The sequence below is a fragment of the Eurosta solidaginis genome, chromosome 4, assembly GCF_040869045.1.
Source record: "Eurosta solidaginis isolate ZX-2024a chromosome 4, ASM4086904v1, whole genome shotgun sequence".
Lineage (NCBI taxonomy): Eukaryota > Metazoa > Arthropoda > Insecta > Diptera > Tephritidae > Eurosta > Eurosta solidaginis.
In genome coordinates this window covers 198,877,001-198,895,488 of record NC_090322.1, presented here as the reverse complement: position 1 = coordinate 198,895,488, position 18,488 = coordinate 198,877,001, and the positions used below count along the sequence as shown (strand labels likewise).

The following is an 18,488-nucleotide window of genomic DNA, read 5'->3' as shown; positions in this document are numbered from 1 at the left end:
TTTTAGCGATACTGTGTACGAAATTTTGAAAGCTTCCGGCATGTATTTTATGAGTTATGACATAAAAAGAAATAGGTATTCCATTTTACCCGAAGTTACTCTACATTGAAGCTTTCGCACCTGCTTGTCTTTATGGTGGTTACGGCACGATGTATGTAAAAGGAGTATCTAATAAAATTACTCACAAAAATCAAATAGCTAACATCTTATGGTGTGAGGTAATGCTTGTGGCAAATGGTAGTAAATTTAATTTAAAATTGAAATAAAAGTAAAAATCTGGAAAATGAGAAAATTGTAGGCAATACCGCAACACCGATTCGCTCACACTTGGAATTTAATTTATCAGAAAAGTGCAGGTACGAGTAATTCAAGGCGGCACCATCCACACAGCAAAGTGAACAACAACACAACCAATGAAACAAATGTATTAAAAACGCGAATATAAAAGCAACAACAACACACCTACACAAATAGTAGGTACATTACACCGGTGCTCCATTTTTTGGTTGGGCATATTCATACATATATACCCTCTGCCATACTCAAAGCTTGCGGCACTAAATATTATTAAAGCATTGAAAATGAAATCAGCGACAAAAAGACACCATCAAAGGTAGCAGTTAAAATGCGCCCGCGTAGATAAATTAAAAAAGCCGGGTAGAGGAATGCAAAAGATGGCTGCTGGTGTTGTACAACAACAATTATTGTGTTTCGATAGCTACATTACATTTTAGTTGTGGCAGTTGGCATCGTCAGCTAACATCATTAACCCATATTTCAGGCTAAGTTGGAGGCTGATGCTCAATCTGTGTACAGTAAATGCTGCCAAAGGCTAACAAATCGCACAATAAATTTAAACAAAGTTTTTCATTTTTCATATTTGATCGTTTAAACAGAGTTAAACTAGCCATGAAGTTAAGATTTGAATATATGTGGAAAATGCAGATTGCAACGTTCAAGAGAATCAACGCAATCATTGGGCTTCCAAGGTTAGGTCAATTGTTCTTAAGATTGCCTAAACCTCACGCAGCTAAGTCACGAGCTCGGCTTAAACGTTTGACTTCTTCCTTAGAAATTTTATCTAGAATACTTTGAAGATCATCTTCATATACCTCGCGAGCCATCTCATTCATATTTCTGTAGTCCACGCTTCTGCTCCTTATGCTAATTTACTTAAGTAAATAAAATAAATGCAAGGCGCGATAACCTCCGAAGAGATTTTAGGCCGAGCTTCTCTTCCAATTTGTGTCGTGCTCCTTTTTAATTTTTCCTAAAAATTGGCTGTTTTATTCCGACTTCGAACAGCATCTGCAAAGCAGATGAATTTTCACTGAGAAGCTTTTCGTGGCAGAAATACACTCGAGAGTGTTTGCCAAATCACTGCCGAGGGGCGACCACGATAACAAACACTTTTTTCAATTGAAAGAATTTGTTTCTAAATTTTCGATGTTGCTTTGACTGGGAGTTGAACCCACGATCTTCAGTGTGGTAGGCGGAGCACGCTACCACCACACCACGGCGGCGCGTATTTTTTTCCCTATAGAAAACATATTAATTTTTCATGTAGGTCTTGTTCACAAGACTCCAAATAGAAATATCGCTCCTAGATTTCAGACCTAGAGTTGTCAAATAGACCAAGAGCGCGAAGGTTCAAGGCCAGCAAACACATTAAATTTAAAAGAAAACAAAAAATGCAATGCAGGGTCGCTCCTCGGCAGTGGCTTAGCAATCACTCTAAACGTATTTCTGCCATTTAAAGCCTCTGAGCGAAAACTCATCTGCTTGCAGATACCATTCGAAGTTGGCATAAAACATATTGGTCCTACAGATTTCTTTTCCTCGCGTGTTTATCAGGTCCTCTTTTCACCTTTTATCGTAAGTTGGTCAAGCTAGCTTGATGTCCAAGGGTACCAGCTAGAGACCGCTATCTCCAGCAAACTGCTATGTATGTTACTTTTGATTGCCATGAGTCGATGGTACGTCTCGGCCGCTTTTGTATTATCTATCAGTGCCCAAGGCTTTTGCAAGTTCATCTTCCTTCTCGTTACCATTAATATATCCGTTCCCTTCTCGCTCCCTCTTGAAGAAAACATGACCTTATAATCCCTGTCAAAACTAAATGATGGCGTGTGATGACCTGATACGAAGCCATACCGGTAAGCCTTCTGATTTTATTACTGTAGTCATACTGCCTCGACTTACAACAGTCAGACCCAGGAAGTCTCACTACCCAACAGAGTCCAAAGGTAGCAGCTGGTTTAGGAGAACATTTAGAGAGTCAGTGGGACACGATCTTAAAGCACCTGTTACTCCCACAAAAGCTGATCGCTGCATTCTATTCATCTTTTTAATTTTGTACTGTTTGTCCAAGGCCAGCCACCATACTATAGCTCCATATGTTAGCGTGGGTCTAGACACGGCCGTACATAGCCATATTACGAGTTTGCGTTTAAGACCCCAGTTTCTGCTGACAATTGTAATATGAGTAGATGGCTGTGTAAACCTTTTCGACCCTACGTTCAATATTGTTATATATTCGTTATTCATTATATATTCAGAACTGCAACAGCTGGGCGTGGATATGATAGTGAGTCGACTTAAGGCGATAAGGGGAGGAAGGAGCGCGCAGCACTTGTGAAGCCGGGGTATGAGAGTGTCGGAACTAACTTAAGGACTATGGAAGTCTAGCTTTGGCTAAACCATATTTCCTACGGCGATAGATGCTTTCCATACCGAATCGCACTAGTTCTGAATTTTCCCAAAATAATCTCATTAAGAGACGGTATTAGTTCTACTTCTTCACCCTCGAAATTCTTTCAACTGACACCTTTAGCACTCGCTTTGAAGTCCTTTTAAACGCGTTCTTAACTGGTTCCGTCGTTGGTGGTTTTAAAATAGTCGTTGCCTTTGATTGATTACTTTTAAATACATATTGCTCTAGCTTAAGCACTGTTGGTTTAAAAATGGCTACCAACAGTCCCGATTAGCACTAGTTTGGGGATAGTGATTAAACCTGTAGGGCAAAGCAATCGCTTTTCGTGACTGTCATCCATATTCTTTGCAGGGGAGTTACGCCGCTCCGTATTTGTTTGCTAAGCTGCTTTATTGGGGTATTATTTTACTTGGGGCATATCACCTACTCGTTCTTTTGTTGGGTATTTGTAGCAATTTTGCAGCCAATCCTTTAGCACTCTGGAGTCTTCCTTTGGTGGGCAACCACAAATAAGAACGTGAACTAAGATATAGCAGTTTTCACATCGCACCTTTAGAGGAAACGACCAAGAACAGGGTAACACGTCACTCAATGTCTCGAGGTAGCTTCAACGCAACTCGTACGGTGATAGAGTACATCGTAATCTAAAATTGGGCTTACGATCCTCCGGACCTGGTCCAGTGTTTCAGTATGGTTCTTAAAGCTGTTTGAACACGCAGAAAGAGCAGAATTCACACTAACTAATAGATAAAGGAGTTACGACTCAATTTCTGTTTGGATGTTTAGCTCTATCACAAAGCAGTCACATAATTTATTTACGAAACATAAAAGATATAGTGAGTTGCTGCATTGAAAAAGCATGCCGCCCACTTTCGAGTATATGTTCTTCCAGCGCAGAAACCAACCGTCTTTGTAAAATTTAATACGGATTTCGGTATGGCTTCCTCTCTTTGCAAGCCTTCGTTAACATGTTGAGTTCTTTCTGGCTTTGCTGTGAAAGCAACTCAATACCTCCCACTCTTATGCGCACAAGCAGCTGCTCGTATAGCGGCCTTGCAATTAAAACATACATATATGTGGACCAAACAAGTCAAAATCCATTCAGACATATACTTTTTATTCAATTGCGTCAATTCCAGCATACAGATGGTAAAAGCTTTGTATTCGTCAGCATAAAAAACGCGTCAAGGAAATCTTACTTGCGTGGATGAAAGAAAAACACATTTTTTTTTTTTATACAAAAGGAAGAAAAAATAAAAGAAAACAATATGTTTAACAGAAATTGGAAACCACAGAAAACTTAAGTAAAATTAACAGCAACAGCCACAGTGCAACTAACAAACGTGGAATTAAAATGAGATAAAAGAAAGTGAATGAAGGCCGTATTAATGAGTCAGGCGTGAATAAAATAGCTCCGCTCATGGCTTTAATTCAAGGATTTGCACACACTTTCCAGCTGTGTCAATGCGTTAATTGCTATAATTCAATGGCGAGATGAGCTTTTCTTTACATACGTATGTACGTATATCAGGCTTTTTATTGCAAAAGCCAACTGCTCATGGCCAGACATGATCGAGGTAAACATGAATGAGTTACATTCAAGACTTTTGACTACAAAATAAATTGTATTATTCTTGCGTGCACAATTTGTTTACCTACTTTAATTGTATGAAGAAGAATATTTTTAAAAAATACTACATACATACATACACGTAAAGTAGCGATGCTCAATTTCGCTCGCTTATTGTTGCTTTGGAATTTTTATATGTATATGCACGTAGCTATGTATGTATGTATGTAGGTGAACCTCATATTCATTACTTTTTGCTTTCTTAATTAAAATGTGATGGTTTAATTATTTGACAGCATAGCATAGCATATATAATTGTCGTAATATGGCGCCACCGAGTGTAAGATTTGGCGTTAAGATATGAGTGGGATTAGGATTGCCATATACCTTTTTGTTTTTTTTTTTCCAAATTTGCTAAAATTAGAAAAAAGATGCGGGCCTCGTCAAAATTACGGCGTACGCAGATAACGTTCCAGTTGTCATAAGTGGAAAGTGGCTTCCAACAAATAGCTCTTTGATAGATTCGGCGCTTTCGAATATACAGAGCTTGGCACCTAACGTCGGGTTGATCGCCAACGCAGAGAAGATGGTTATGTTTGATGTATATTGGAGACAAACAGCAAAATAGACAAGGGATGACGGAAAATTGTTTCAATATACATCAATTATGCTCCCTGTCGGAAAATCAATCTTGTTTACTAAGAGGCATAAGGTCCAAAACTAGCCAAGGTCTAAGCTCTTGACCCTGCAAGAGAAACCTTGTGCGAAATATCTAGAAATCATTCTAGAAAGAAAATTGTCATGGAAGCTCAACGCGTAGGAGAGAGTGAAGAACTAACATAAGGACTATGGAAGTCTAGCTTTGGCTAATCCATATTTCCTACGGCGGTAGATACTTTCCATAGCGAATCGCACTAGTTCTGAACTTTCCCAAAATAATCTCATTAAGAGACGGTATTAGTTCTAGTTCTTCACCTTCGAAATGCTTTCAACTGACACCTTTAGCACTCGCTTTGCAGTCCTTTTAAACGCGTTCTTAACTGGTTCCGTCGTTGGTGGTTTTAAAATAGTCGTTGCCTTTGATTGATTATTTTTAAATACGAATTGCTCTAGCTTAAGCACTGTTGGTTTAAGAATGGCTACCAACTGTCCCGTTTAGCACTAGTTCGGAGATAGTGATTGTCATCCACATTCTTTGCGGGGGAGTTTCGCCACTCCGTATTTGTTTGCTAAGCTGCTTTAATGGGGTATTAGTTTACTTGGGGAATATCACCTACACCTTCTTTCGTTGGGTATTTGGAGCAATTTTGCAGCAAATCCTTTAGCACTCTGGAGTCTTCGTTTGGTGGGCAGCAACAAATAAGAACGTGAACTAAGATAGGGCAGTTTTCACATCGCACCTTTAGAGGAAACGGCCAAGAATAGGGTAATACCAAACGGAATGTCACTGAATGTCTCGAGGTAGCTTCAACGCAACTCGTACGGTGATAGTAGTAGATCGTAATCTAAAATTGGGCTTACGATCCTCCGGCCTCGACGGCACTTTATGTATGTTAAAGAACGCTGGGGTGTACATGAGGTCTATCGTCCGATTGCAATGACTAGCTTATAATATGGAGTCCTTGTTTGATAGACAGCCTAACAAAAAAAAACACACCTAAAAAAATAAGAGAGCTTTGCAGGTTATTAATGCTCAGCATTGCGGTAGCCCTGAAAACAACTCTCTCGGCTGCATTGTATGCCATCCTGCTCATTCCACCAGTTGATCTGGTGGCGAAGAACATATCTTTAACAACTGAGCGCAGACCATACGGTGATATTAGTACAGCGCTACCAAATATTGAACGAACATACTACCTGTTTCCCTACATGTACTTCGATCGGTCTTTTAGAGGGGGATTTTTGGCACAAGGGGGCTCAAATTGCAAACGAGGCGATACACGTGTACATCGATGGTTCCAAAGATATGTAAGGAAAATAGCCTAAACTGCAGCAGCGTCAAATTTTATACTGACAACCAAAGAGAAATTAACGCATTAATCTCGCATAGCCTAACATCTTTGCATTTGGGTCCCCGTGCATATTGGAGTAGATGAAAATGAAAAAGAGGATGACCTAGATAAAAAGGACATATTGCTTGAAGCTTGTATCGTAGAATTAAAACACCAAGCAGGCCCATAATGGGAATTCTGTCTGGACACAGGCTTTTGGAGTTCCATGATCTTGTATGAGGCATCGCCAGTACTAGTAGGCGTAGTAAGTGCGGATTGGAGGAAGTAACGTTCGACTACGTTTTGTGCTCGTGCATTCGGGTATTTGATAAGAATACGAAGTTATTTTATAACATTGGTGCTGGTTTCTGAACGGGATTTTCAGGAGCAGTATTGATTTATTCAGTCAATGTGAGGTCCTTACGCACTGGTTAACTCAACGTAGGCTTATATCTACCTTATATCCGTAAAGCAAACACAAACATTTGCTTAGGTTTGAAGTAAATTGCAGTGGACCACTAGCACTTCAGTGAACATCAATGAACATATTGTTACGAATATTAGCAACACTTAGGGGTACTGTCATCTCTAAGCGATACTAAGCAGTGATTTGTATGCACATCAACAAATGAATCATTATGTCTTCCCATATGTCCATAGAAGCAGCGGAGAGAAAACGCACAAACACATGCATATATATGAGATGCTCCCAAAAGTAGTCAATGGTTTATGCAAGTATCACTCACAAATACACGCGCATATGAGAAGCTATAAACGTAGTAATTTTATAGCAGATAACTAACTAGTAAATTCTAGAATAGAAAAGCCTAGAACTATGCAACGAGGTAACCAGACAGTATAAAAGGCAGCAACAGTAGAGGCGCGACAATCAGTTTGATTTAAGAATCTATCTGGCGAGCAATAGTAGTGTTATTCTGGAGTACTTTAATAAAGGCCATTTTGTGTTATTGAATAGTGGATTTATTTATTAAAGCGTTTAGTGATTCGAACGTTAGCAGAAGGTTACAAATAAGGGGAATTGCAGTAAATTCGTTACAATATATACAGTTATGTGAAGAATATTTAAGAAAGTTTTTATCAATATACGAAAACCGAAAATAAAACTAGTTCACAGGCAAACATTTTTCCGTCTGCTTTAACATACTCTAACTTTTATATACATATATGTATTATTTCTCTGTGAGAGGAGACGGCCGATATGTGATCCCGGATACACAGAACGACACATTTTTAATATGTTAAAAAAATTTGTGTAAAAAACCGGTGACATTTCTGAGCTTTGTGACTTAAGGATTCGCAATAACATCTGATCTTGTTTTGATGTTCACAAAAATTTGCAAATCGAAATTGAGTTACCATGACCGATTTGATATTTGCTTTGAAATTATTTCAAACACATACATACATACGTGACATCAATTTTAGTGTATTTAACAAAAATACATTTTTATAGGAGAAGGTTTTCAAGATGCCACCGCGTGTTTCCAAGTAGAAAAATTCCGAGAAAAAACGTGGGATTTTCTAACATTGTACAGTAATATAGTCTCAACTTTTTTCCTTGGAATTTTGCTGCTCGAAGCTGTGTCGTGGCACTTTAAACACTTTCTCCTGTCAAATTTTTAATTGTTGGTTACACTCAAACTGCTTTTAGGGCTCGACATTCGGGAAATTCTGCCAATATGAAAAAAAAAACAGAAGATCCACCCAGTTATAATTCCATACAAAAACAAGTCGGTAACGGCTTTATACATTTTAAATCCCTCAAGGAACTCTCTACAAAAACTTATTTCCAATGTTTCCATGTATTTTGTTTCTTTGAAAAAATTACATGATATTCAACTACTATTTTCTTAAAAAATTTTCTTCTTATGTTTTATTTTTTCAGAAAAAATCATAAAATGTGGAGAGTGGTAATATAGATGAAAAAAAATGCTTAACTTTCTTGCGGAAGATACGAAAATATCACTGAGAATTTCTTGTGGAAGATACGAAAATATTACTGAGAATTTCTTCAAACCTGGTAAGTTAGCCATAGCTTTACATTTAAAATATTGATGCTTTTTTTTAGTTTAGGAGTGAGGAAACAACTATGAAAATTTAATTTGTGCTAAGATTTCTTTCATTATAAGGGAGTTCAGAATTTTGTACATTTGACGTTGGAAACGTTGATATAACAATAATACGCTACGGAAAGTGAGCAAATTTTTTTCATTTTACATTTTCCTTTGCAGTTTTTGTTTTGTTTTGAAAGTTGATGATTTCCTACGGTTTTTGATGTTGCGTGTTTGCAATGACGTAGCAAATGCATAGTCGTGCATTTTACTAGTGTACATTAAAAGATATGCTACTGTAGTTTTTAATGCAATGATTCTACAATTTGCTATATAACTAAGAAATTTTGACACATAAGATAATTCGATAACTTTACTAAATGCGATCAAATTCTCAATCGACATCCTTACCTAGATTTCGTTCTGACCGGGGTCCCATCAATTGTGTGCACAACCGCAATTTCAATTTAAAAATTTAATCGACTTTATTGTGCTCGGAGTTGTGACACAACGTTAATGGCCACAACGTTATTATACCTTTCATGAACATGAAATGGTATATTAACTTTGGTCCGATGATTGTAACGTTGAGAAATATAGAAGATAGACTCACCATTAAGTATACCGAATTGATCAGGGCTCGAACTGAGTTGATATAGCCATGTCCGTCTGTCCGTCCCTCTGTCCGTCCGTCTGTCCGTCCGTCTGTCCGTCCGTCCGTCTGTCTCTTTGAACGCAAGCTAGTTCCCTGAGATATCTCAATGAAATTTGGCACAAGGATGTATTTTTTTATTATATTAGACATTTTCGGATCCGGTAGGATTGCACCACTATAACATATATCTCCAATACAACCGATCGTTCAGATAAGACGATTTTGGTCATTTCTGCCGCAATTTAGAAAGTATAAACGTGAAACTCGGTGATATATATTCAAATATATCATAGAAGATATCCTGAAAAAATCACTTTGATCGGAGCCATATATAGTTATATCCCATACAACGGATCGTTCAGATAGAAAGATTTTTGGCCATTTCTCCCTTAATTTGGAAAGTATAAACGTGAAACTCGGTGATATATATTCTAATATATCATAGAAGATATCCTAAAAAATCACTTTGATCGGAGCTATATATAGTTATATCCCATACAACCGATCGTTCAGATATAAAGATTTTTGGCCATTTCTCTCTTAATTTAGAAAGTATAAACGTTAAACTCGGTGATAAATATTCTAATATATCATAGAAGATATCCTGAAAAAATCACTTTGATCGGAGCCATATATAGTTATATCCCATACAACCGATCGTTCAGATAGAAAGATTTTTGGCCATTTCTCCCTTAATTTAGAAAGTATAAACGTGAAACTCGGTGGTATATATTTTAATATATCATAGAAGATTTTCTGAAAAAATCACTTTGATCGGAGCTATATATAGCATATATCCCATACAACGGATCGTTCAGATAGAAAGATTTTTGGCAATTTCTCCCTTAATTTCCAATATAAAAACGTTAAACTTGGTGATATTTATTCTAATATATGTATCATAGAAGATTTCCTGTAAAAATCTTTTCGATCGGAGCTATATATAATATATATCCCATACAAACGATCGTTCAGATAAGTGGATTTTTTGCCATTTTTTATTTTAATAATTTTAATAATCTTAAACGAGCTCTAGGCCACACATTAAATAAAATACACATACTTGTTGCATATATTTAGTGATATATTTAGGTCGATATTTCGATTTCAATTTGAAATCATCTTCAAGACTGAAAAATGTTGTTATAATATTAATAAATAAACACATAAAACCAAATTGCACAAAAGTATATAATCATAAACCTACATTCTTGACTTCACCTAGTCGACTAACTTAATAGGGGGACTCATGTAACCGTATAAATGCCTTATAAAGTGTGTATACGTATAAATTTATCTAGTTTACGCACGAGCTGTCAAATTTTGTATGAAAAATCATTTACACAATTTGTATAAATTTACGCGCACATTTCATTGTGTAAACGCGATAAACTCAAAGGAATGCAACCTTGCAGACATTACAGCAGGCATTTTCATCAGAAATATCCAACATCAGCCAGTAATTTACAAGAATATCTTAGTAAAGACGTTTTAGTTTTGATTTTTCACTTAATCTTGGTATTTTTTAATTTGTATAACAATCAAAAAAATTTTTTTGGAAATAATACAGCTGAAAAACAATCAAGTTTATCAAGAGTATTACTAGGTGCGTTCATATAACCGCGTGTGTAAATGGATATAATTTTACACCTTATAAGTTTATATGCTATCATGAGTCCCCCTAATATTTAAAGTTAAGAACACAGGAATATGAACACAAAAAAGGTAAACAAACAAAAGGAAACACCGCTATGGTAAACAAAATTTGATACAAACAACAATACATGAAATGGTAAAATGCATATGTACATATATATGTGTAAGAGAATCTTCCATATAAATAAGTATACTACAAGGCGAAGATGAGGATAAAAAACGAATTGATGTCACTCTCAGCATTTCTGGTTACTGTTCTGCGTTATCAGCTGTCTGTATGCGTGGGCAACTCCACCGTCAGTGTCGGACTTGAAATTCATGCGATTTTCGTTGTGAGTGCCGATAATATACAACATCTCTAAAATGTAGCGTTTATTGTAATGTGATTCCTGTTGTAAAATTTTTACATCATCAAAATCTGGAGAGTGTCCCAAAGTTCTACAATGCTGGGAAAGAGCTGTTTAGTTGTCATTATAGTGATCGCGATTTTTAATATTGGATTTGTGCGCGGAAATCCTCGTTTTTAGTCTGGATTTAGTGGTCCCAATATATACCTTAGGGCAAGGTACGTGGGATCCGTCACCGTTGCATTTAATTTTGTATATAACGTCGGATTTATAGTATTTCCCGATCTTACTCTTCGTGTTGCTATATATTTGTTGCAAAGTGTTGTGATATTTGAAGGCAATTTGAAATGTTTCCCTGTCGTATAGATTTGAATATTTGATTCTGTTAGATAGGCCATGTGCCGATTTATATATCCTTTCTTGCGTAATTGTTCTGTTTTTACTCGGTTCGAAATGACCACGTATGTACCGATTAATTAGATGAGTGGGAAATTCATTATTTTCTAGGATATTTCTTATTATTTCTTTATTTTTCGCGTGGTACATCTCATCACTGATCGAGAGGACTCTTCTTATAAATTTCTTGCCGTGTTAACTATTGTTGCTTTGTCATGTTTGGAATAAAACTTCAATAATCTCCCGTAGGCTGTGGGTTTTTTATACCAATCAAATGTAAGGATGTTATCTTCTCTTACAACGAGTGTGTCCAAAAATGGTAACTGTCCATCACTCTCAACTTCTACTGTAAATTTTATGGACTTGTTGTAGGCATTTAGTTCGACCAGCATTGCCTCTATCGCGTCAGTTCGCCCAATAGCGAAAATATCGTCTACATATTTACTGAGAAGGCGCGGTTTATGGGGTGATTTTTCTTCAAATTTGCATAGTAATTCTTCCATTACGATGTCGGCTATAACCGGCGATGCGGGCGACCCCATAGGCATTTTTTATTTTATATTTATCTTAAAAATCGTTTAGGTATGTACATCTGTTCACTATATATTTCTTATCTTATACATCCGATTATTTGGAGATTACGAACGGGATAAGATTATTGTCATGAAAGGTATGAAGTCTTCGGCACAGACGAAGACAGTCCCGTCCTTACTTGTTTTTTTTTAATTTTTCCTTATTCTTGGTTTGTTGTAGCGAAAAATCCCTCATTCTTCGCTTCAATGAATAAAAATGAAAATGAACGAAAGAACTCATACGATAAGAATTTCATGCGGAGCTTTTTCCCCATATTCTCAGTTCGCTCTTGTGAAATTGGAATTAAAAACTGGTGCTACGAGGACTTCTTTGCAATAAGAGGAAGTTATTTGCCTAAAAGTTTCGGATAAATTTTCGTCTGCGGCACTTCTTCTATTTTGGTGTCATTGCAGTGCAAATAGAATTCAAAACTGGTTCCGTGAAATATTTGGAAATAAGGCATCCACCCTATTCGGGGGTTTTTTTTTATTTACGCTGGCCCCGATAAAATTTTGGTAGTGGCCTTTTCCCCGAATTAATTGTCATAAGGTCAAAGGAAATTTTCCTAAATAGCCGAAAAATTAAATTAAAAAAGTTCGTCAAGTAAATTACTATTTTAAGTGATCGTTGGAAGTGGTCATAAAGTCAATTGACGTTATGGCCGTTGAGCTTATGTCAACCCATCATTATACTCACCGATTCCAATCTCACCTAGATTTATAAATATTTAAATAACTTGCTTGTTGAAAGTTAAGTCAGTTGAATGTCCTGTTAAAAAATTTAACCGTTAAGAAAATGCGAAACGAGTAAATATAATTTTAAATTTTTCGCGATCATCTCATGAGAGGGTCTTTTAGTGTGTTTGGAAAATAAAAGAGGGAAAAACGTGTTTGTTATTGCTATGCCCTTCCCATGCAAAGATATTTTGCTGCATTCTAGCAGTATTTTTTTTAAGATTATATTTGATTTTTGTTAATTAGAATAAGAAGACCATCCCCCCATAGTAGCAAAAAAAAAAAAACCCTCATCTAAATTCTGCCGTTCCCCTAAACTGAATACTAATTTTCAAGACCCACTTAAATTCCAAAAAGAAAACTAAGCTATAAAGTGTAACGCTTGTAGTTACATATTTATATGTACCGTTTTTTTACTTTTCGTGTCCTTGCATGACGAGAGTTGGAACAATTTTACTATCCACCAACTGTTGCATAGTCTAAAATATAAAAAGTTTATTATTTTAAGCGTTCAAATGCTAAGGGAGAGGGGCCAGCTTCAGTTTACGAGCAATAGCCCACCTCATCTTATCTCGTTTCAATTTCACTATGGCGTACTAGCCACGGTAGCTTCACACGCCCTCAACACATCGTTGCATTTAATTGTAATAGCTTTTTTAGTTGTTGTAATTACTTTTCTTTAATGCTACACACTGTTTGCAGTTATTCGTTACTTTATCTTTTAATGCTATGTAGAAGTTTTTTATTTTGTATTTCTGTTATAACTTTAAAGTGTCCCTTTTCTCTGTTATTGGTTGTTATTTACATTTTATTTTATCGCTGTTATTTTTGCCTGCTCTCACACTTTTTGTAAATTTTACTTAACTTTTTTGTCATTTCCACACTGCATTGGTATGCCGCAAAACAACAGTGTTTGTTCCAATTTCTTTTAACATTTACTGTAGCCGTTTTTTTTTTTTTTTTGTTATAAAAACTCGGGTTAGGGTACTTTACATTGCCTTAAGCATGATGTATGCATATAAAATTGCCAGTAAAACGATACCGGATCATTCGAGCTCTGTTGTGAGAAAAGCCACGACATCTAAATCAGATCTTATTCCGTAAGTTAACTTGGTTAGATTTTAACAACAATGTGCAAAGATAAGCGGTCTTTGATCCTACAGTCGAAATGTGCAGTCTACTGATGTCACATTTTCCAAGTTGTTGGGACCGATCGACTTCACCGTGGCTCGAAGTATGCTTATCTGTAGTATCAGGTTCCAGCATAAGAAGTTATACAATCTTCTTTGTTGTCTCCTGATCACGTCGTGATTGATATTCATTTAGAGCCCAGATTTGAATATTTAGGTCAGTATTCCGGTCTTTGAAATAACATTTGTTTACAATCCTTTTTTCGAAACGTGAATGTGAATATTCAGCTCGTGTTTATTTGAGCTTTTTCTCCTATTATTGTTGTACCTGAATTTTTTTGCACTCTCTACAATTGCACTTTCTACAACAACATGCAACATGTGCAAATAATTGAGTAAAACAATTGAATGCAATAAAAATCCATTCGTTCGCGTAGGAAAATACTCACAAAAGTGCTTGAATATTAAATACAGGTTGATATTGATTATGCATAAATAAAACCAATATTTTCAGAAGCTAACGCAAGAGAACTTCTTGTGGCTTTTTATCGAGACAACTCGCTCTGAGAAGCCAGCAGCGCTTTTTACCTGCTCGCCTTGAGCTGTCGCCGAAAGACTAGGAACATACCTTCTATAAGGTTATGTGGAATAAAAACCCTTTTAAAATTTTTTCACACACCTGATGCGACCTCTGAGACTAAAAAGAGGCCCTGAGATCGCATTTTTCATCACTCCACAGACCTACCTTGTTTAGTATTATATTCCCTCGGCTTGTGCCAATACTCAGCTTTTAGAAAATACATTTGACGAAACCACTAAATTTTACAACTTCATGCATCACAACGCTAGCTGTTGTAGGGCCGAGAATCTCTAAACATACTTTCTATTACTAAAATGCAACGTGTGTGAAAGAAAGAGCTCTTAGACGTTTTCAGCACGGTCTCTTGGCCTATAAATAGGTGCTGACCGCGAATGTCCTACCACTCAGCAGTCTGACCATGACAATTTGGTTTTACATATCAGCTTTTCTGAAGCAGTTTAGTTTTGCTGGTAATTTTGCAGCATTATAAGCTTCTCACAGCTAGTTGTGCCAAGAACTGAGATTGCTGACTCGTGATAGTCTCCATGACTAAAATTGCAGCGTAATCTAGAAAATTTATGCTTTTTGAAAGTTGTTCACATTCTCTAGGATGGCTCTCCGACAATTTTTTTCTTTTCATACAACAATAATTTCGATATTCCGAATGCTTATTTCATATTCATCGCGATACATCATGTGTTAAAGCCATCTTCCGGTTTCGCTGATATAGCTATTATGATCTTACTCAGGACAGCGGACATCTCGATTAAGCGCTCTATCGTTTACGGAACCTTCGGAATGCGTTCGAAAAAATGTTCACTTATAAAACTCGAGGTATGTCGGAAAGCAGCAGGCTTTTTTTGGGTTTTAAACCAGTACTTTCTCCTTTTCTTATTTCGGTTTTTATAATGTCTTCAAATTCGTCCCAAAGGTGTTTTTTTTTTTTAGAAAAAGTGGGAACAATTTCTTGCTCTTCCTCAATTAAGGACTTAATTATACTTATACCTTTCTTGTTGCCTAAATTTTGCTTTTGTCCCATGCTAAGTATCATTCAATTGGTCAGAACTTTGGACAGTTAAGTGGTTTTATTTCTCGAAGCTTCAAAAGCTCATTTTCCTTTCAGTGATATCTTAAGTAAATTTTCCCGTAAAAGCAGGGAGAAAGGCTAGGCCAGAAAGAAATATTAACCTTGAACTATCCTAGAACAAGCTTCCCACCTTGCTCAATAAATCCTTCTCACGGTGTGCCTGAACTAACTTTAAACACGAAATCATAACACATACAGTTTATTTGTCTTTAGCACAAAATTGAAAAAATCAATTCGTAAACTTAGATCGAAATCGCGATAGAAGGAATAAAAAAGCAATGGTTAGAAAACGCTAAATATATATATTGTACGGAGTCTTGTCTCGCTGATGAGAGGAGGCATTCGTACATCGATTATGCAAAGCGGCAAGTAATGAGTTTGGATGTCGGGAGGTACTGATAGCTTCAAAGTCTGAAATTTTTGAGTAAGCTGCCTATTGATCTATGTAGGTGTACGGTAGGTGAGGAAGTCATAATGCCTGAAATATTGTTTAATTCGAAATCAAGTATAGTTTAGAAATTTTATCCAATAAAACGTGGAGTTGGCCTGGCCTACTTTTTTTTTAAGAATTTGTTTTCTATACTCTTATTCAAAGAATTTTTTAATCAACACCCTATGTTACAATAAATTGCATGCATACCCGAACAATGATGTTATTTCACGCCAATTTCAATGCATAGAATCGCAACCCTGCAGAACAAAGTACTACATCTGAATAACTGAAGTTTGTTACCAGTACCTAGTTAACTTACCAATCGGTGCTTAAATAGCTCGGCCTTAATCTCCTCGCACCAAGTATTTGTTTACACCTAAGAACTATTGTGCTAATTAAAGTGTACTGTGGTAGCTTCATATGTCGACTGCTGAATGAAATATCACTCTACTGTGGGGGCCGATTTGAAAACGCCATTAGCACCTTTGAATCTATACATATATAAACGATAGCTCAGTATGCCGTCGGAATGGACGGGATTTTGAGAAACACAAGGTCGTGTTCGAGTGAGCGAGAGACGGACCAAGTTTATTGTTTAGAAAGCATATTCTCCGTTCAACTTTTATAATTAAAATTTTTTTTTTTATTGGTGTATACATAATTTATAATTATGCTGTCGGAATGGACGTGATTTCGAGCAGCAGAGTACACTTTTCAACAGCAAGTATAGTTGAGCTGCTGCAAGGAGGTTGGAAAGAACGCGTTTCCAAACCAACTACGATAATTATTGTTTTTATTTATTTAAGGCACAAAGTGTTATTTTTATTTAGAAAGAACGCGTATACAATGTTTATTAAATTCCTTGCACATTGATCTACATGCTGAACTTTTTTCTATTGGCGGAAGGAGAAGTTGAAGTTACCGTGCAAATAATGCAGCTTTTTCCTTTATAGAAACATTGTTTCGAAGAAGGAATTTCTAAGGCAAAAATGCATTCCAATTTTGAAGAATAAAGTTTTTAAGTGCAATTTTGAATGCTGGTTAGCAATTGAGAGCATCAAGAGGCATACAGTCGTTGTACTTTAGCACAGTTTAAGGATTTTAGTGTAAAAGACAAACCCTTGGTGAAGAAAGTTTTAAAAGAAGTTAATCTCATTACTCTATTCCAACACGTTTTCGAGTTGAACGGTGAACCTGGATAACAACAAAAGTGACAAAAGCCATTAAAGCAACATCATAAATATCTCTCGAACTCTTTGGTTGTTGTGGTTGTAGCAGTGCTTGGCCCCATCCAATAGGCGCGACCGATCACAAATTGTCATCAATATCTTCTAACGTTAGTCCAAGGAAACTTGCAGTTTCAACAGGGGTGGACCATAATGAGAGGGGTGTTAGAGGCGTTGGTTCCACATTGCAATTTAAGAGATAGTTGTTCTCATGTGAGGGCACATTGCAAGCAGGACATACATTTTGTATGTCGCGGTTGATTCTGGATAGGTAAGAGTTTAACCTGTTACAGTACCCAGATCGAAGTTGGGCTCGAGTGACGCGCGTTTCCCTAGGAAGAGTGCGTTCGTCTTCTGCGATTTCTGGGTATTTTTCTATAATCTGAAATCACCGGGCAATTCCTAGCATAGAGGTCCGACGCCAGTTTATGAATATCACTGAGGACCTCTTTGTGCTTTTTTGCTTCATACGTCTGTGTTATCAGATGCCGTATTTCCTCATAATACTTACGGAGATGTCCTCTTTAGCCCCTGGCAAGTGTGGCCTTATCAATCAGATATCTTTTGGGATGCCCAGGTTTCTGGTTCCTTAATGGGGAGGAGTCTCGCCTCATTGTAGTGTTCTGGGGACATAAGAAGACAGCCCGTAGCGGTTCTGAAGGCAGTGTTTTGGCAGTCCAGTATTTTCTTCCATTTAGTAACCTTTAGGCTTGGTAACCATATCGGGGACGCGTAGCATGCAATTGGCCGGCGCAATTGTAAGACGCGATAACTTCCGAAGAGATTTTAGGCCGAGCTTCACTTACAACTTGCGTCGTGCTCCCATTAATTATACCCAGCTGTACTTGTACACAGGGTATTATAACTTTGATTGGATAACGGTTGATTGTACAGGTGTAAATAAATCGAGATAGATATAGACTTCCATATATTCGAAAAAAAATTTGATTGAGCCATGTCCGTCCGTGCGTCCGTCTGTCCGATAACTTGAGTTAATATTGAGATATCTTCACCAAATTTGGTACACGAGCTTATCTGGACCCAGAATAGGTTGGTATTAAAAATGAGCGAAATCGGATGATAACCACGCCCACTTTTTATATATATATATATATATAGATATATATATACATTTTAGAAAATACGAAAAACCTCATTATTTAGTAAATAATACACCTAGAATGTTGAAAATTAACGTGTGGACTGATATTGGGACTCTCAATAAATCAATTCTACAAATATTATTTTAATATTAAATATTAAAATAAGCTATACCTTTGCAAAAAAGACCTTTATGTCAATGGTGTTTCATTTCCCAAGTTGAT

The 18,488-nt window shown here is 36.7% G+C and overlaps 1 long non-coding RNA gene across 1 annotated transcript in view; it reads left to right on the top strand.

Annotated features, from left to right (window-relative positions):
• The window catches only part of LOC137250875 (uncharacterized), a 407,751-nt gene that overhangs the window by 293,085 nt on the left and 96,178 nt on the right, over nt 1–18,488 (top strand). Inside the window, exon 3 of the long non-coding RNA XR_010953109.1 lies at nt 8,181–8,315. This is a non-coding gene — a long non-coding RNA (uncharacterized lncRNA). The remainder of the gene's footprint in view (nt 1–8,180; nt 8,316–18,488) is intronic.